Source organism: Chelonia mydas, chromosome 6, assembly GCF_015237465.2.
Source record: "Chelonia mydas isolate rCheMyd1 chromosome 6, rCheMyd1.pri.v2, whole genome shotgun sequence".
In the NCBI taxonomy this organism is placed as follows: Eukaryota; Metazoa; Chordata; order Testudines; family Cheloniidae; genus Chelonia; species Chelonia mydas.
The window spans coordinates 93,478,467-93,499,292 of record NC_051246.2 but is presented as its reverse complement, the minus strand read 5'-3'; the positions used below and the strand labels follow the sequence as shown (position 1 = coordinate 93,499,292).

At 45.3% G+C, this 20,826-nt stretch overlaps 1 protein-coding gene across 29 annotated transcripts in view; it reads right to left on the bottom strand.

Moving 5' to 3' along the window:
- The window catches only part of NRXN3 (neurexin 3), a 1,375,103-nt gene extending 1,371,690 nt beyond the window's left edge, over positions 1-3,413 (bottom strand). For 6 of the 29 annotated variants that reach the window (XM_037900780.2, XM_037900769.2, XM_037900783.2 and 3 more), the window contains exon 1: positions 2,863-3,390. The gene's annotated coding sequence lies outside the window, so the exon portion shown is untranslated. Of the gene's footprint in view, positions 1-2,862 lie in introns of all 29 variants that reach the window. The other 23 variants (XM_043548135.1, XM_037900782.2, XM_043548137.1 and 20 more) reach the window with 10 other exon arrangements.
- Positions 3,414-20,826: the final 17,413 nt, after the last annotated feature.

The window sequence follows — 20,826 nt, the reverse complement described above, 5'->3', positions numbered from 1 at the left end:
CTTGGGTAGGAGGGCATGTGTTTGTGCGGGCGAGCCATGGTCACACTCATATCAGGAGCTTGCATCTGCGTGGCATGAAGCAAAGGTCATCGTGCCACTGTTGTGATGCACTAAAAAAAAAAAAAAGCCGCAGAGCCATCAGGATGTAACACGGAATTTTCTCGTCAAGAGATGAGATGCCTTCGGGGGGGTTGGGAGGAGGAGGAGGAGAGAGGGTGTGCAGATGTGGGGTGAGGGGGAATGGCAGAAATGGGGGGGAATGAAGAATACAAAGCCCTGTGCTGCTAATCCAAAAGCGACAAGCCATCCCTTCCCCCCTCCGCACGCCCTCCTCCCCCCGAAATGTTGGTGCAGATGGATTTCTGTATCTTGGTTTTGCAGCAGTGGGTCTAATGACTCCCAGACCAAACCCCCTCGCTAAAATAACCCCTCCCACATTGTTTTTATACTGGTCTGAGGAATAATGTGTTTTTAGAGATCATGGGCTTTTTTAAAAAAAAAAAGATGAGGCTGCGCAGACATTATGCGAACAAGCTGCTCCCCGCATCACCTCCATCTCCCCCACCATGTTCCCCAATTTCGCCCCCGCCCACACCTCTCCATCCTTCCCCCCACCAACGCTCCCCCCGCAAAGGGAAAAACCCCACAACATCATCTGGGTAACCGATCTCAAAATCCCAAGCCCTAATCCGCTTGAATTTGTTTTTTTCCCTTATATAAGCAGCAGCACGTCAACATGTTCAGTAGAAACGCAGCGTAAAATGAGGCCAGGCTACAGCCATGGAACAGGGTGATATCGGCAGATATCGGTCTGCCTAGAAGCCATCATCACTGGAATTATGACATCGACTACGGGGCTTTTATTTATTTATTTACTTATAACTCTTTTATCTTTTCTTTTTCTTTTTTTTTTTTAAAGAACAAAAATAAAATAAATAATGAAAACCACACAGATACACACCCCACCGGAAGGTGCCCGAATACTCCAGAAAGGGAATTTTCACCTCCTGACTTTGAGGTTTTTTTAAATAAATAAATACAGCCCTGTTGCTCGCGTGATCCCCAAACTTCCAGTGTCCCCAGATGCAACTCCCTTCTCCCCTTCCAGAAAACAATATGCTTTGCAGGAGAAAGATGGACATTTCGGAAATTACCAACGACCGAAACAAAAAACATCAACAGGAATATAAAATTATCAAAATATAATACCTCAACTCCTCCAGCAGATGAAGTGTGTCCGTCCACAACACCGAAGGCAATAATCTCAGCTCCCTCCCCAACCTCCTCCTCCATAAACATGACTAGCCCTTAGATAAACTTGCCCAACTTAACACTATAGCCCGCTTTACCTTACCTGGCTAGAAATACAACACCCTTCAGTCTCACACTACAGTTAATAACCGACTTCATCCAGTTAGCAGGCAAATCCTTTTTGGTTCAATTTTTTTCCTCACACACGCAACATCTCTCTCTGACTTTTCACTAAGCTAGTTAAGAGTTCACCCCCTTAAAAAACAGTCACTCAAAATATATTGTAGCATAGGTGTTAGTGAGCGATCATGTCAATAACCTCTTTTGGAGGGCTTTGTGCTTAACACAGAACAATCACGCGCAAGAAAGAAACAAGAACAAAAATGAATATTATTTTTTTAAAACTATTTTCAACAAAGCTTTGAATAGCTGCGACAAGAGGAGGTGGGAACAGGGGCTTGGATAAGCGAAAGTGGTCTTTTAAAAACGATTCCATTTTTTAGCTTTGGTTCTGCCTCTCTGATCCTTTCGCTTTTCTCTCTCTAATTTCTTTTGGGGGAGCGGTGGGGAATGGAAAATAATTTTTTTTAAAAAGAGAGATTTCAATTTTAATGAAATGTGTCCTTAAAGAATGGTAGTTAATAAAAGTAGTTCTTAGCTATACTGCAATTAAAATAAAATTAAGGGAGTAAGCAAGAGCCAAGTCACATGCAAAGCACCAGAGTCAGTGCCCATAAGTAGGGGAATTACATCACTGCCCTGGAGTGGATGATGTTTTTCTTTTAAATTATAAAATAGTTAGATTTTTTTAAAAAAAGAAAATCATGGGTATTTTGTATGCATCTTGCACAAAGAAAGAATCGAACCAACCTTTAAGGTCACTTGCTGCCTGAAAATGCACAGCAGTCGCTCACAGTGGAAGTTTTCAGGCAAGACGGCTACTAAATCATTAATATAAACAAATGGAAGGTGGGGAGGGAAGGTTCCTCTGTAATAGATCCAAAGACTAAGGAAAAAAAGAAAACTTTCTTCTTTTCCCCCTTCCTTCCTCATTAGTAAAAATTTTGTAAAAGAAAAAAAGAAATCCTTCAGCCGCTAGTCAAATAGTTTGATTCCTAAGCAAGTCCCTGTTATAATTCAATGTAGCAGCATCTTGTCTCCCCATAAAAACACCCCCATTCTCTACTTTTAAAAACCAGCCCCTCCAAAATAGTAATTTTAAAAATTAAAATAATAAAAACAAAAAAAGAAGCAAAAATAAAAGTATTGGTTAGAGAGGAGAGTTTGTGCTTGTCACTTGAACACAGATCAGCCCACTAGGTGTGCCGTTTCCAAAAATCTTTCTCACTTTTCATAACTGGGAGGTTATGAGGGGAGAAGGAAAGGAGGGCAGGGGCAGGTTGGTAAAAACTCACAGGAAGAGACTAAAAAATAACAAATCTCCAAGATATTTGTGATCAAAAATGTAAAAAAAAAAAAAATCACCCTTGGAACTCTCAAGTGAGAGCACCCACTACCTTTTAAACTGAAAGACTTTCTACTGGATACACTGAAATATCTGTTCTTTTTGGGTCTTTCTTCCATCCTGCCATCCTTCCCCCAAAGTCTTACCTTTGCAGTTGAGAAGAGGTTTTGGCTGTTTTATCAACTCTTTGTTTGTTTCCTCTTTGGGGACGTAAGAATCCAGGGTGTCTCTCTAGGAAGGACTGGTGGGGAAGGGTGGGGGTATTGGAGATGCTAAAACAGGTCCTTGATAGCTTGGGATGCAGGCAGAAAGGGGAGGTTTGGCTTGCCTCTCCCTCTCAGTGAGTTGCATGCAAGAGGAGATGTGTAGAGCTGAGCTCTCTGCCTGAGACTGTCAGAGGAGCCCAGGAATTTCACGCACTCCAGAGCCAATCCCTCCCTCTCTAGCGCACAGACCCCAGCATTTAAAGAGACAGCCAGGCTGTGTGGCTCAGGGTTTCACACTCTCCTCCCAGGGCTGTTTTGCAAACAGCTGACAAGATGTAATCTGGGGACATCCTCAAGCCCTGGATGACTAAGAGGCAGGTGCTTGGGAGCCCAGCTTTCCCACACTGAAAAGGATTCTTACGCAAACTGGAACGGGGAGATAACACACACACTCCCCTCCTGGGAAAGTCCTGTAGAATTTAATAGGGATGAAACTAATAGGGTTCTATAGAAATTAAACGGGGATGTATTTAAATGACTCTGAAAACCTACAGCATATGATAGAGAATGATCTCCTTCCTACAGAATTATTAAATCATCCTATTGAATTTAACAAGAATTATTTCTATTCTATTTGGGTTCTTCCTGCTGTAGGATTCTATAGTCTGCTTTAAAAGGTCTACAGAAAGATAGTCACTCTGTTAAATTCTATAGGACTTTCCTATAAGGGACATGCACACTCATGAATGCATACACCTCTGCCTGTATTTTACATTCATATTCACTACAAATAACACCAGAGTTAAATAATAATAAGATGGTAAGCCTGGCTGATGAAAGGCAGGCAATACTGAGTTCAGATGGTACTCTGTCCGCAATTCACACCTACCTTGACAGGAATAAACTCACAGCAATGTGAGTCTTCGACCCGCATGGAAAATTATAAAAGGATACTGTCAAGATATACAACATATCTCTAAAGAAGTATGTGTTACAAATAGCATATCTTTTCCTCTGTCTGCCTATCTATCTTTTATTCATACCACACTCACCACTGTAGTATCTGAATATAACAACTGAAAGACTTAAGAGTCTCAACTTTTCCCACTGCTGTTGTTTGTTTATTTTTGATCCTTCACCAGCTTGAGAAATTAGACTGGTTGGTTTCACTTTCCCTTTCTAGACAGTTTCACTTCCTGGTTCTCATGAACTAGCCTAATTCTGCTGCTACATTTTCGTTTCCAACATTGTTGGAGAATGTTGAATTTGTTTAAAGGACAGAGTCTCCCCACATGTATAATTCATTGAATTCAACAAAATTAACCTGGTGAACAAGGACTACTTGCAGAAGTAAAAGGAAACAAGCTTTGGCCAAGAACAGTAGTCATGGACATTTAAAACAAACCAAAACAAATGAACATTTTGATTCTATTAGATTTTGCAACCTAAGAACCCTTCTAGACAGATCCTATGGTGCTCTATAGTGTGTGTATTGTGCCTAGAGGACAGGCACTTAGAAATGCATTTACCCTATGGACAGATTGGAAAGATACCTGCCCTTCCTTCTCTTTCGCATCCTAGAAAAGAATTAAGGCCCCTGTCTTTCTCTGTGTTTGCACAGCCCTGAGCCGACTCACATGGCTCAATAAATAATAAATAATTATTATTACTTACAGAGCATATTGATCACTTTTCACAGTGCAGAAATACAGCTGCCTCTGAGGTGTATAACAGCCACGCAACAGCATTAAATAGTCCGAAGTAGTATTAGGAATCCCCAGGGATGGTATCTCTGTAAAACACAAAAGAACTTCACTGGTGACTTAATCATGTAAGAAAGTGAAATGGCTGCATAGCTTTCAACAGTTCCGCACATCTCCTAACAAATTCAGATGTCTTGGGGGTCAGATGCCGACAATTTCAACAAGGTGACAATGGTCTTCCTGCATCAAGAGCATAGTGCTTAGATCAAGACTGTGTCCCAGAAGAAGTCTGTGCAAAAACAATATGCCCTTCAGCCTTTTGCTTTATAGGGAAAGCATAAGAGCAATGAGATCTGTGCAAAAACAGGACGCCCTTCAGCCTTCTGTTTTATGTGGACCACATAAGAGCAGTGCAATCTATCAGTCCCCTAATGGGGGCATGGGGCCAAATTCTGGTCTCAGTTACACTGAAGTAAATGAGGAGTAACTTCATTTACTTCAGTGAGGTTACTACAGATTTAGACTTGCATAACTGGAACAAAATCTGACTCATGGTACTTTTCTTTATCCTCTCTAGCTCATAGTCTTGGTGAACCAGCACTTCCCAGAAATGTCTATTGAGGTAATGTTTTGGAGTTCCAAATACCTCAGCACTTCCAGCACCATGTAGCTACCTACCAACTGTGATGTCTACCCTCTTGGCCAACACACCAGCGATTGAACCAACCCGCTCCAGAGCTAAAAGCATGCACTGCTGTTCCTCGCTGCCTGGACGCCCTGCCAGCCGCTGCTGCTGGCCGTTTGCCACTTTCACTCGCCACCCATCAGTTACCTTCTGCTGCCACCTGCCTCTCTGCCGTGACCTCTGTAAATCAGTCTCTTGGTGATTTTTAGCTCTCAGCGGGCTAGGCAGAAATACTGTCCCACCCCAAGTGATTTCAGCTCTTATTGAGTACTTGAAATAACAAAAGGCTCCTAATGAAACCTGATTAGCTCTATCTTTGATCAGTGAAGAGGAATAGGTTAAACCAGACCAGGGATCCTCAGGGAGAGTCCACACCTCCTGGCTGGGACACCGGTCCCCACCCCTCTTATTTTCACAGGGCTCTGGCATTCGAGACCCTGGCTTAACAAGGTCCTTTCAGCTGAGGGTGACTCCGTCATTTGGGACAGGTTAAGCACAGTTCTACTCCCCTTTATTCATACAATAAAGACAATAACATTGATAACAACATTTCACTACCCCTGCATTCAGTACTAAAGTAATTTGTAACCCAACACCAGCCAAAGTTGATCACTTTGAGCAACACAGCTCTATCTGTTGGATACCTATGCAGAGTAGGTGTCTTCATATAAATACAGTTTGCTCCTGAAGTCTCTCCCTCTCCCACAACTAGCTGTCAGAAGAGAGTTCATTCAAACCCTATTTACATAATTATAAAATAAGTCAATTGGAATATAAATATTGTACTTACATTTCAGTGTATAGTATATACAGCAGTATAAACAAGTCATTGTCTGTATGAAATTTTAGTTTGTACTGACTTCGCTAGCGCTTTTTATGTAGCCTGTTGTAAAACTAGGCAAATATCTAAATGAGTTGATGTAACCCCTGGAAGACCTCTGCTACTCCCACGGGCACACGTACTTCTGACTGAGAACCACTGCTCTATACCCTATTTCCTGTCACACACCCATAGATTCAGAAACAATGAGAGAACAGTAATCCTGGTGCCCCAACTTGACGGAATTCCTGGACATGGCCTCATGAACAGATTCTTCCAATGATGCGGACCATCTTTCTGAATGCTTCTCCATCTGACCCTCCAGGACCGTGGGGAAAATGGCAAGCTTTCATAAAGGGGCTGGTCTGTTTATTCCATCAGTCTAGGACTCCCAGATCCTACAGGTTTATAAATGAGTACAGGGAGGCAGGAGGCTTCACCTAACTGAGTAAGAGGCCAATATGATTTTTTATTCAAACTATGGTATATGAGCCAGGGATGATATGACACATGATAGTTCTACTGTTTCCAGATGTCTTATTGTGCATATTTCAGACCAATGCACCTCCACTTTTGTGTAATGGTCATGCTCAGATGCCAGAGGCATGTGATAAAAAGAGCACAATAGGTAGCTGTGGGGAAAGCAGGGAAGGTCCTTTAATGCTGCAGAGCAGGTCTGTGCTGGGGAGTAGGGAGATCAGGAAAGCAGTGTGCAGTGTAGTGCATGTGAATTACACTCTAAGTACTCAACTGGAGGAGCAGGTTTTTTGAACCAATAGTTCCCTCAAATCCCTTGCTTCTCATACTGTCAATCCCAGCACCAGCCAGGAGTTTACAAACCATTTATGTGAAAGGGGTGAGACCATTCCTTAGTGAGGCTCCTTCCACCCTGCCAACACTGTTACACTCCCCAATACAAAGCACCCACTTGCTGCCAACATTTTCACAAGGGTTCCCCCAAAAAAATTCTGTCTCAGTGGGCAGATCACATGACGTGCCCATGATAAAATGCTCTGTCCACCTCCTCCAAATCTGTCAAATAATCAGTTGGCATCAGTTACATTTTCAAAGTTCTTTGTGATTAAAAGGGCAGGAAAGATTCTTTTTAAATGAAAGCTGAGATGCATTTCCGTGAGGCCCAGTGGTGGGTTTATTAACAGGGAACTTACACAAGTCCCTTCCAGCTCATCAACAACACGGACACTCCTGCTCACCTGCCCAGGGATCCTTCCATCCTGACACAGCCCTCGCATTCTCCCCTTCAACCACCAGGATCTCAAATGTAAAGTGGGGAACCCTGTAAATAAAGCTGGCAGAAAGGACTAAGCATAGACCACTGAGTCACTCTTCTCTTGTCTTGTCTCCTTCTCCCTTTCCAAATTAATTTCCTTTAACCTTCTATTTCATTCTTTCTCCTGATGCATCATTTTATTCCAGCTCCAGCAAAATGTGCTGGTCAGACACGCACGTTGGCATAAAGTGCTGGAAATCTTACTTCCTGTAAGCAACATGCCAGCTCTTTGCTCCTGGGACCCCAGAGGATAGGTCTACCCTGCAATTAGACACCTTCGGCTGACCCATGCCAGCTGACTCAGGCTCATGGGGCTCAGGCTAAGAGGCTGTTTAACTGTGGTTTAGACATTCGGGTTCAGGAAAGAGCCCAAGCTCTGGGACCCTCCCACCTCACAGGGTCCTAGAGCCTGGGCTGCAGCCCGAGCCCAAACGTCTACACCACAATTAAACAGTCCCTTACCCTGAGCCTCATGAGCCAGAGTCAGCTGGAATGGACCAACCACAGGTGTCTAATTGCAATGTAGGCGTACCCTCTTAGGGAATTGCTGGCATGTGGGGTCACATCTGTCAATTTGGGTCAAACTTAGCCCAATGAATCACAACTTCGGAAGCAGAGACTCAGCTTGGGGTGTGTAAGTACAACTTGGAGAACATATGTAAAGCTTGAGATATGGGCATCCCTTAAAATATGGATTCTGTGCAAAAGCATGGGACACATCTTGGGGTGCAGGAGCACAACTTGTGAGGCAGAGGTATATTTGGAAGTGCAGGGGCACAGCTTAGGATTCAGAAACACAGGCTGGGCCATGGGACACAGGTTTTAAGTGGAGATGTGGGGACAGATAAAAACAATCAACACTTCAAATGTAGAGAAACATAGACCACATGAGGTGTGTCACAATGATGCTATTTATTAATATACAGCCTTCCTGATGTCTGGTTCTCAGGCAGCACACCTTAAGGGTTTGCCTACATAGCAATTGGGATGTGTAACTCCCAGCTTGGATAACTGTACATACTAGCTCTGGGCAACCTAATATCTACACATAGCAGTGTGGCCGTGCAATCCAGTTGATGGCTCCGGCTAGCTACCCAAGTACACATCCAGGGACTGAGCAGTGTTGTATTCAGGTGGCTAGCCCAAGCCACCGCCCTGTAGCAGTGGCTACACTGATAATTTTAGCACACTAGCTCAACCAGGACTAGCACCTGTACACCTACCCGAGCTGGGAATTACACCTCTAGCTACTGTACAGATACACCCAGAGGCACAGTTGAGGGGATTACTTCAGTTCCCACACTTTTCTCAGTGAAAAAAGATTTTGGGGAGCTGATTGGGTCAGCGCTGGGAATGCAGCTATTCATCTCTAGGGCCCCTTGCTATTCAGCCCCATGTTGGGGGTGGGACTGGCCGGTTGGCTCAGGGGCATTGGCGAATGGGAAATGGGGCCCTTCACCCCCAGGCACAGACTCCAGCTCACTCCGGGTTGGAGGGACCAGCCTGCTCAAGGAGGTCTGAAGAGCTGCCAAGTCTCACGCAGATCCATGTGTGGCATTGTCTGGGTTGGAAACAATCACTGGTTTCCCCCTTAGAGCCACTTGCAGGCAAGGAGGTGGGTGCAGGGTGAGGCTGGGCTCTAAGCCTGGCACTCTGCACAAAGAGATGGAGGAAGGTCCCGGAGCTGGAGGAATCCCTAGGGTTGCCAACTTTCTACTGGCACAAAACCAAACACCCTTACCCCGCCCCCTGCCCCACCCCTTGTCCAAGGCCCTGCCCCTGCCCCTGCCCCTTCTCCACTCACTCCATCCCCCCCTCTGTCACTCGCTCCCCGCACACTCACTCACTTGCTCGTTTTTCCTGGGCTGGCTCAGGGGGTTGGGGTGCAGGAGGGGGTATGGGCTCTGGGGTGCGGCCAGGGACAAGGGATTTGGGGTGCAGGAGGGGGCTCTGGGCTGGGGGGGGGTTGAGCCGAGGGGTTTGGGATGCTGGAGGGGGCTCCAGGCTGAGGCAGGGGGTTGGGGTGTGGGAGGGGGTATGGGCTCTGGGCTGGGTGTGCGGGTTCCGGGGTGGGGCCAGAAATGAGGGGTTCAGGGTGCAGGAGGGGGCTCTGGGCTGGGTCAGGGGGTTTGGGTGCAGGGGGTGAGGGTTAGGGATGGGCGTATGGGCACAGGGGGAGCGAGGGCTCCAGCTGGGGGTGTGGGTTCTGGGGTAGGGCTGGGGATGAGGGGTTTGGCGTGTAGGAGGGTGCTCCGGGCTGGGATTGAGTGGTTCGGGGGGGAATCAGGGATGTGGCAGGGGGGTTGGGGCATGGGAGGGGGTCAGGGGTGCAGGCTCCAGGCAACACTCACCTCAAGCCGCTCCCAGAAGCAGCGACATGTCCCCCCTCCGGCTCTTACATGTAGGGGCAGCCAGGGGGATCCGCATGCTGCCCCACCACCCCAAGCACCACCCCCACACCTCCCATTGGCTGCAGTTCCCGCAAAGGGGCCAGAGCGGGAACATGCCATTGCTTCCAGGAGCCGCGTGGAGTCACGACAGGCAGGGAGCCCGCCGACCGGACTTTTAATGGTGCTGACCGGAGCCACCAGTGTCCCTTTTCGACCAGGTGTTCCAGTCCAAAACCGGACACCTGGCAACCTTAGGAAGCCCCTGAAGATCTGGGAGTCACAGCAGCCTGTGGAGGGGGAGCCTGGGGCTTGTTGGGGGCAGGAGGCCCTGAGACAGGCTGGAGGGTGGGGCAAGATGAGGGGGGCCTAGTACAGCAACTTTTCTGCAGCCTCTCACCTGCCTTCCCGCACAGCCCTGGTGCACTCAGCAACCACCGCCTCCCTTCTGCCAGGGCGAGCCCCATGATGCCCGGCAGCTCAGCCAGCACTGGGAGCACTGAGACCAGGGGAAGGGAGACTGCACCACAGCAATCCCAGGAGGCCCAGAGGAATCACTGCAAAGCAGGCTCAGCTCTGCCCCTGCAGCTTTAGTAGGGAGGTATATGGAAGCCCTGGGATCAGAGAATGGGTTCCACTATGACCCAAGGTGGGAGGTAGTGGCTGGACCAGGGAATGAGCTACAGAGTCTGTCATTTCTAGGCACTAGTTCCAAGCCAGTTCCAACGGGCGGTGACTATGTTGTTTTCATCTGATGGCCGTTAGGTGGCCTGGGTGAAATGATTTGGGGGCCATAGTCTAATTTTCAGTAATGAATGGTCTGCACTGTCACTGTGCCCTTTGTTAGCTGTCTAAACAAAGCAGTCAGGATTGTCTGCTCCATGGAGAGAAACCTTCCCTCTAACCAGATGCTGGTTCCTTCAGGGCAGGGGTGAGCCACATTTGCTATTGTGTTGCTTAGAAGGGATATAGGAAGTTTGCCTGTCACTGTGCTATACCTGTTCTCGGGACAGAGAGAATGAGACTCCAGATCTGTTACCTTTCACCAGCACGAAACTGACTTTAGAAAATAATTTAATACATCGTAGTCATGTAAAACAAGGGATGGAGAAGATCTATCAGGTCCCACCTAATCCCTTATAGGGTCACAATGCAGAATTGTCCCCTACTATGTGTTCGGGCTTTTCCCTTAGGTTTTCTGAATGGCATCCATTGATTCTTTGACATAAGATTGACACTGAAGTCAAATGTCTGTGTGACAGGGTCATTACCCTAAGTTTAATGGAGATGGGGTCCAAGGGAAAGTTGCCACTGAGACCATGGCAGAGAAGGCTGTGTAACAAAGCTAACGGGAATTTATCACGCTTGCTCTTATATATATATAAAAATATATAAAAATCATATATATTGGCTAGCTTAGCACTTTTAGTGTCTTTTCTGCACCCAAGGTGAACTTAGAAGCCTCAGTCCCAACTGTGATCAAATCCTCTCAGTTGTGCCGAACAGAACTGATCTTATCTGGATGGTGACCTTATCTCACTTTGGAGAGCAGAACTCATTACAATAATAAGGAATAACAGACTCAGGGAAAGAGCAATCTTAGCAGAGCCTGGAAAGAATTCACTTTACCATCATTTCAGGGGATTAGTTCTAAGCCTTTCTCCTGTAAACGTCATTTTTCACTTCAGCAGGAGGTCCAGCTCAGAAATTATTCTGGCCAAGCCACAGGATTGTATCTCTTAACTACTGATTTGCAATGCCTTTCCACCTCCTACAAGTGTGCTGAAGTGCATTTGCTTAATAGCTATATGGACACCTTACATCGTGTGAATGACGCTATTTTATAATGCAACATTTTGTTTAGTGTATGTGTGTGAGGGACAGCAAGTGTCTGTGTGCAAAAGAGAGTGTGAATGTGAGAATGTAGGCCTATAAATCGGACATGGGAGCTTGAGTGCATAAGTGTGAGCATGTGAGAGTGAGACAACTTGCATGCTGAAGAGAATGAATGTGTAAGAGCATATAAGCATTAGTGGTGTATGAGTGTATAAATGTAGCCAGAGAGCATATACATGAGTGACTTAGAAACTAGAAGACTGTATGTTTATTTATTAAGCTGTGTTTTGTGCAGATAGTCCATTACCCTGTGCTCCATAATCTGCACTGGCCACTAGTTGATTTCCAGGTGAAGTTTGGTTCTGACCTTTAAAGTACTAAGGGCCAGACTTTCAAAGATAATGGGAGTTAGGCACCTAGCCTGCTTAGGCACTTTTAAAAATCCCACTAGGCACCTATTTGCATCTTTAGGTGCATATCTACCATTGAAAATCTGGCTCTAAGTAGTCTAGACCCCATCTAATGAGACATCCACCTCACTTGTCAAGTGACAACTATAGAGATCATCGAAGGAGCTCGGGCTGACAAACTCACTCATGTTATAAATAGGAGGGGTTAGGACCAGGATGATCTGGAACTCACAGATCTGGAACTCCCAGATCACCCACACTTCTGTGGATTTGGTGACACACTTTAAAATTCATCTGCTCTGCCAGGATTTTCCTGGAGTAGGGGTAGAATAGTGAAAGGTTACAATCATGGTAATGATGGAGACCATGTTGGCAGATGAGAAGGGTTTTTCAAGAGCTCAGTCTTGTTAAGATGCAAATTGTATTGGTGACACTTTATTGATGCTTGCTGTAGTCAGCCAAGGTGTGTTTTTATATTCTCTGTGCTGTGCTAGATGTTAAGGCAGGCATGTTGGAAATCTAAATAACTAGTCAGGGAGAGGACAACAGAAAGGGAGGGCAGTTCCCCATCTCCAGCTGGGCTCTTGCATCCAGACCAAATACAAAGTTTGCTTCAGGGCACCATATAAATTGGTATTATAAATTCAGATGGTGCGCCTGGGAGTACCTCATTCTGTATGACTAAAATCAGTCTCAGGAGCAGTTTAGGCACTCAGCCTGCCACATGCAATTGCTGCCCCAGGGGCTGCCGTTACAAATACATCATTACAAAGCGCTGTAATAAAGCATGAACTAAAACAACTTCATTGAAATGAAGATTAATATGGAACATGTTTTCCCCTCCCTCCCTCAAATGGAACAGTCCAACCAACACAAGCTCCATGGGTCTCAGAACGTTGAGCTGGGAGAACAATCTGATTGACCGACCGATGCTGTCGCTAAAGGCGAGAGATACATTTCCATAGCATCTCCTAAGCATCCATGGACAGAATTAATGCAGCCTTTGTAAAACAGGGAGTGCGGGGAGCAAGGCATGTGGTACATTCAAACATTCAGACAACATGAAGATTTCAGAGAAAGGAAGTCTGTAAGTGTATGGAAACAATATATAGAATCACTTTCAAAGGGCTCAGTGCCTTTACCTCTCATTGACTTCAATAGGCATTAAGGATGCTGAGCCCTTCAAAGGATCATACCCCCATAGTAATTTGAGATGGGAAAGATCAATTAAGTCACAACTTGCCCATCTGCCCCATGGCCAACGCAGGGTTATTCCCTTCAGTCTATTCTCTAGTGCAGTGGTTCTCAAAACTTATTTTTTTTGCGGACCACTTGAAAATTTCTGAGGGTCCCAGCGGACTACTTAATGATCTTTCCAAACGTTGTTTGTACCATTAGCTAACTATTGTAAAGCGCTTTGGATAAAAGTGCTATATAAAAAAAACTTTAATAATAATTAATGTTTTTTGTTCTACAAATAAAAGCACACAACTCATATTTTAATATCAGTAGTCTTACCTTTCTAATGCAATGGATGTGCCCTCTCTCCCCGGCCACGGCAGCCCCAGAGCTAGGGCTGGGAAGGAGTGGGGGTTTCTCCCTCTCTCCCCCACCATGGCAGCCCTCGAGCTGGGGCTGGGAAGGAGGGGGATCTCTCCCCCACCACAGCAGCCCTCGAGCTGGGGCTGGGAAGGAGGGACGTCTCCCACGCCGCAGCAGCCCTCGAGCTGGGGCTGGGAAGGAGGGGAGTCTCTCCCCGGCAGCCAAAGCCCTGGAACTGGGGAAAGTCACCTCTTTCTCTGGCCACCAAAGCCCTGCACATCCCAGATTCCTCCCACCCCCTCTGCTCACCCCATTGCTCCCTCCCACCTACCTCCTATTCCCAGCAAGGCCTCACCTTACATGTGCATTTTCTCTAGGGTCCAGGCACCTAATTAGTGGAGCCATGCCTGTGTGGCTCCACTAGTTAGGTGGGTGGCCCTTCATTCTCCCGTGTGCGGCGCCCAGGCCACCACAGTTTGAGAACCTCTGCTCTAGTGCCCTCTACAGTCTCATTTTAAATGTCCCAAATGATGGGTCTTCCACCCTCCTTCCCTTGCAATACTATTCCATATCCTCGTAGATCTCACCAGTAGGATACGTTCCCGGATATTAAGTCAAAATATGCCCCTGTTCAGTTTAAATCCTTCCCACTTAGCTATAACTCACTGCACCACCCTGAGTACTTCCTCTCTTTGGTGGAAGCCTACGCCCTTCTGCTCCTTGTACAGCAATGTGAGATTTCTGTACCAAACTGGCTGCAGGCCTGTGCGGAGTCATTTCGCCATCTGTTACTGGTGTGAGAAGACTGACATCTGTGCAGCCCTCCATTATGCTACTATGTGAGAGGGTCCAGAGAGTTCTGGCCTCTGTGAAATGGCCAATAGAATGCTATATTATACCCTGAGGATTAGGATGGCCCTCCCACAACTCGCAGAGTGCAGGGATCTCACACCATCACCAATACAACCTCGAGATACTACACTGCAGCCAACATTCCTCTGATTGAGGGCAACTTGATGAAACATTCTTAGGAGCTGATCAACTCTGATCTGGAATTGTCCAGAAAGCCACCATTAAGATCAGAGTTCCCACACCAAATCCAGGGGAAAGGACATTAACTGACCAATCCCTCTAAGGTGCTAAGCATGCTCAATTCACTTTGAAATCACTGGGAGATGACATTGTGTGCAGCCAATAGGAGTGGAGGGTGCCCTGCCCCTTGCAGATCTGGTCCTAATATTTTCAAAAAACTGTCAACATTTTCCCACCCCTTACACAAAAATTGTTGAGGAAAAATGGAACAATGCCATTTCACAGAGGCAAGGGAGAGTAAAGAAAGGGCTGGATAAGTGATATGGCAACCCTAGCACAGGATGCTTGTTTGGCACCAAGAACCAGGTTTAATCTACATGATGAACACTTGCCAACTGAGAGGGAAGGCTTCAACCTGTCTCTGGGGCAAATTATACTCATTCCTGGGCACGGCACCTGGCAGTAAACCATATCCAAGCACCAGAGCCTTTCCTTGTTAGCTGCCTCTGGTAGTGAAGTCCCCCTAGGAGGTGTGTGCCTCAGCATATCACCCAGAAAGCAGAAGGATTGGCATACTGTAGTGGATGGTGCCACAGGTAGATTAAAAGAAAAAAGTCACGCATCTCTGTGTTTGGGATGCAAGCGAGTGGGAAAAGGGACTAATTAGAAGTAGGAAACAGATGCCCCAGTGAGGCTGGCATCTCTAGCACTTTCAGTTTTTGGAATGAAAAAATCATTTGTCATAACAATAAACGAACTGACATCAAATATTTAAATAAAAAAGAGAAAAGATTGAAAGGGAGATAAAAATACACTGTAAATAAGCAAAGGCTGCAGCTAGCAGGTCTCCTCTCCCCCCACCTCCAAATTGGCTGGCACTGCACCATTGCAGCTCAAGGGGAGAGCAAGATCTACAACATTAACAGAATTTCTAAAGGGGCTGAGATTTTGCACTGAACAGTCTTGGGCAAGGCTGCAAGAGCTTTGGTTGTGTCAAAGGGCAGTGGTCAAGGAGGAAAGTGGATGTTAAAGAGGTTATTTCACAGCAGAAAGCCCATCCAGTCATTCCTTGTGTTGTTACTTTATACCCTGAGGATTGGAATGGCCTTCCCACAACTCGCAGAGCCTAGGGATCTCACACCACCACCAATACAATCTCAAGATACTATGCTGCAGCCAACATTCCTCTGATTGAGGGCACCTTGATGAAACATTCTTAGGAGCTGATCAACTCTGATCTGGAATTGCCCAGAAAGCCACCATTAAGATCAGCTGAACTGTCTCTTCCTCCCATCCCCTTCTCTTTCTTCCACAACGATACAGAATGATACATACATCCCTACAGAGTGGATCTACATCATCATGATGTGTAGATCCCTACAGAGCATGGATCCACACTACACATAATGACATGTGGATCTCTAGAGAGAACGAGCATATCCTCCAAACAGAATGAAAGATAGGCTCCTATAGACATCAGATCTCTAATGTAATGATGCTTAGATCCCTACAGACAATGGATCCCCAACATGCAGAATGATGTGCATCACAGCCATACCAAATGACGTATGGATACCTATAAAGAATAGATTTAGATTCCCACCATACAGAATGACATATGGATCTCTGATGGGGTATATAAACCCTATACCGGGAAACACAGGGTTAATAAGCTAATGTGGGCTGAGGTGGCCCCACCCTGCCACACCTGCATGAGATGTCAAATTTGGAAAGAGGAGCTTACAAGGGAGAACCACAGCACAGTTGATGGCAAAACAGTAGGAACAGGTCTGTAGTCCTCAGCTCTTGGAATAAAGACTGGATGAAAGTACAACTAGCCCGTGAGCCTAGCAGGGAACACAACTCAACAGAAGCACTTTGAAGGAAGAGAGCTTTACCACTCTTAGGAGATAATTTGTTTGTGTTTATTGACAACCCTGGAAGGGGCAGACTATCCATGGCTCAGCCGGAGGACTCAGCCTCTTATGATTGGACCAGTGTGGTAGAATACCTAGACACCACAAAGCAGAAGCCTAGGTGAGTGAGGGGGTCTGGTCCAGGGGGCACCCTGGGGAAAGAACCCAGTGATGGGATCCCTAGAAAGACTACTATGACAGGCTTAACCTCCATACTCTTTGAATCAAAAACGTGCATGGTAGCAAAACATTACAAGTGGCTAGTATGTAGCTGGTTACATGATGCTACAATGCCTCTCAGCATGGGTCTCTTGTAAGGGAAAAGTCAGAATCACCTCTGGGAAATGATTGGGCTATTGGGGAGTGAGGGGCAGAAAAAGAGCCAAAAGACCCATATAGTCTCTGATTCCTATATTTTATATCACTATTCAAGGTAAAATGAAAGGCTTCCAAATGGCTCTAATTAATGAATTTTTGCCTAGCCAGTCAGGCTTCTCAGCGAGAATCTCCAACGATTAAGTCAAGGGGACAATTACAACCAGAACTCAGCTGGGCAAGTGACAGTCAGAGCTAAACTGCTGTGTCCTGAACAGACTGATCCAGACTCCTTTCACAAAGAATCAGTGATCACATAAAGCTCTCTGTGAAATACCCCTCCACGCACAGGCAAGCTTCTTAACAATAGAAGACTCCAGCATAACCCCAGCCAGCGAGTATGTTTTCCTCCATTCCCTTTCCCCACCACTACTGCTTGCCAAGATGCTGGTGCATGGACAGCAGCCTCTCCCTTCCTGGTCCCTTTCCGCCTACCCAATTCACATAGCAATAGCACAATCAATGTCTGTGCACCATAATCCATCACCACAAAAGCCAATGTGGCATCACTAAGTTGCGGCAAGGAGCAGGGAGAGAGCACTGGCTGCACAGGTGAATGATTATTTTAGGGCTTGTCTACATGGGAAATCTTTAACTGTTATTCCACTATAACTATACCAAATCTAGTTAAACCAATCTAGCTATACCAATATGACTCCCCAAGTGGACACACTTATTCTGGAGTAAGAGTGACTTTTTTGGTATCGCTTAAGTCCTTTGCATAGAAACATAAACTAACTCAAAAAAGATCCTCTTATGCTGGAATAATAAGTGTCCACATGTGGAGTTACACCAAAATATAACTATATTGCTTTAAATTCACCCCTTACCTTATACTGATGTTAGAGAGACAAGGTAGACAATGTAATATCTTTTTTTGGACCAACTTGTGTCTCTCTCACCAACAGAAGTTGGTCCAATAAAAGAAAAGACCTCGCCCACCTTGTCTTGCTAATATCCTGAGACCAACATGGCTACGATAAAACTACTTCTGCTAGTAGAACTTTCTCATGTAGACAAGCTATTACACAAAGATCTTGACAATCAAATCAGCAGTGATGGGAAAAGGAAGCAGCATCAGCGAGTAGTTATAACAGAGGATGGGGAGTCAGGATTTCTGGGCTCTTTTTCTATAGCTGTGGAAGAAGAGCATGGTTTAGTGGTAAGATGAGGTGACTGAGCACCAGGAATCCAGCGTTCCAATACCAGTTTGGTCAGGATCTCTCACAGTGACTTTACCTCTCTGTGCCTCCTTTCCTCCATATGCAAAATGAGGGTAATATTCACCTGCTTCCCAGGTGTGTTCAAGAATTAATTAACATACATTTGGGAAGGGGTTCTGGGGACCTCTAATAAATGGGGCTGTGTATGTGAAAAATCTGATTAAACTAAAGGGTGGTTAACAGAACTGGAATTTTTAAAAGTAGCAAATATGTACACACCAATCTTTCCGGGTTGTGTCATTGGCTGTTTGGCAGCTTCTGATACCAGGCTCCTAAATATATTTCAGCTCTCTAAATGCCGCCCATGTTAACGAGAGCCTCCCTACCGTGAAGCACTCAAAATTGCTCCTTCTTTCAAAAAGGAGCTCCTGGAAGGGGTTATGATGCATCTTTAATGATGGAGCAGAGAGAAACACTTGCCATACAGAGAAGCTAATCAGTCAATCAACAGCCAGCTTACCAGACAGAACTCATCAGTGCCTAACTGCTCTGTCTCCACCTGTCTGGGGAGCTGCAAAACAACATGGGATATGCCTGACAATCGAGTGGAAAAGTGCAAAAAATATTAATATATATTTAAAGCAGCGATGGGTTTTGTTGTTGTAAATAACACTTTTCAAGAATAAAAGGAATAAACCCAGCACCACACAGGCACTACGCTGCCTTGACACAGAAAAGCAACAACCCTCTCATATAAATGTCAAGAGTGGGAGAAGGGCCAGAGCCCAGAATTTCTGCCTTGCAGGGCTATACTACTAGCTGTGAAATCCTCCTCCGAAAACTTGTCGCTCCAGATCAGTTACATCAGTGGTTCTGACGGTGGTTGTTTAGGTGAAGAGATTTTTTTAAAAAGTCCCAAAGCAATAGTGAGTTGAGGTTTAGGAGGTGGAAACCTCGGGAGTGTTTTCTAGGGGCTAAAGAAGTCTATTGAGTCTCAGGACTCCTTGGTTCTATTCCCAATTCTGTTCCTGATCCGCTGTGCAACCTGGGGCAACTCTGTGTCTTAGTTTCTCCATCTGTAAAGGGGGAAGAATGAAGTTTGCCTATCTCATAAGAGGGAGGATTGGATTGTGAAGCTCCCTTTGTTAATTGTTGTATAGAGTGCCTTGTGACCCTTGGATGAAAAGTGCTGTCAGTGTTAGTGCAGATGATTAAATCTGCCATTTTGCTAAGTGCTCTTGTAAAGGACTTGAAATATTTTTCCCCAACTCACTTCAAAACAGGTGGGTGTGCGGCAACCACTTGGTGCTTTTGTAAACTCTTTGTGCCAAGAGGCTTAAAATAACCTGTGTATTATTTCGCTTCAGCATGTAACACTGAAGTAAGCTCTTTGCCCAGACTGCATTATAACAGAATGTAAGTGCTCCTGTCCATGGTACTGAATTTTAAGCTTTTTCTTTTCTTTCCCCACTCCCTCTTCAGAGCAGTTTGTTTCCATTTTCCATGGTCTGACCTTAATGACCAGACATTTATCAGTGTTCTTTCTGTAACCAAACAACATTTACTCCACATTATATGCTGTCTGGGCTGCATCGCAGAGATATTGCAAATAACTCTGCAGTGTGTTGTTGTATTATTTCAGTGGAGAAACCTGAGCCATGAGTATAGATTCTATTTTCGATAGAGCTTCCCAGCCCAGATCCACTGACCATGGTGACCTGTTAGTTCTGAGAAAAACAGATCAAGACAATTGATCTGTGACCTCTCAAGATTTCATTCCATGCTGGTTAACTCACGGTGGAAGAATCCTATGCCAGAGCATGTCTAAGGAACAAAACTTTTGGGTACACAGCCGGCTGAAAGACCATACTTAAAGAGTAGTTATCAATGATTCATTGTCAAACTAGAAGAGTATATCTAGTGGGGTTCTGCAGAGGTCAGTCCTGGGACTGGTACTATTAAATATTTTCTGTTAATAGTTTGAATAATGGAGTGGAAAGTATGTTTATAAAATTTGCAGATGACACCAAGGTAGGAGGGGTTGCAAGCACTTTGGAGGACAGAATTAGAATTCAAAACCACTTTGACAAATTGGAAAATTGGTCTGAAATCAACAAGATTAAATTAAATAAAGACAAGTGAAGTACTTTACACTTAAGAAGAAAAAATCAAATGTACAACTACAAAATGGGGAATAACTGGCTAGGTGATTGTACTGCTGAAAATAATCTGGGGATCATAGTTGATCACAAACTGAATGAGTCAATAACGTGAAGCAGTTGCAAAAAAGTCTAATATCATTCTGGGGTATGTTAACAGGAGTGTTGTTTGCAAGACACAGGAGTAATTGTCCAGCTCTACTTAGCACTGGTGAAGCCTCAGCTGGAGTACTGTGTCCAATTCTGGGTATTAGGAAAGATGGGGACAAATTGGAGAGAATCCAGGGAAGTTTTGTGATATCAAAAGTGAGAAAAGGTTTAGAAAACTTGACCTATGAGGAAAGATTAAAAAAACTGGGCATGTCTAATATTGAGAAAAGAAGATTGATGGGGGACCTGACAAGTCTTCAAATATGTTAAGGGTATTATAAAGAGCATAGCGATCAATTGTTCTCCATGTCCACTGAAGGTAGGACAAGTAGTAATGGGCTTAATCCGCAGCAAGGGAGATTTGGGTTAGCTATTAGGGGACGCTTTCTAACTATAAGGATAGTTAAGCGCTGGAATAGGCTTCCCAGGGAGGTT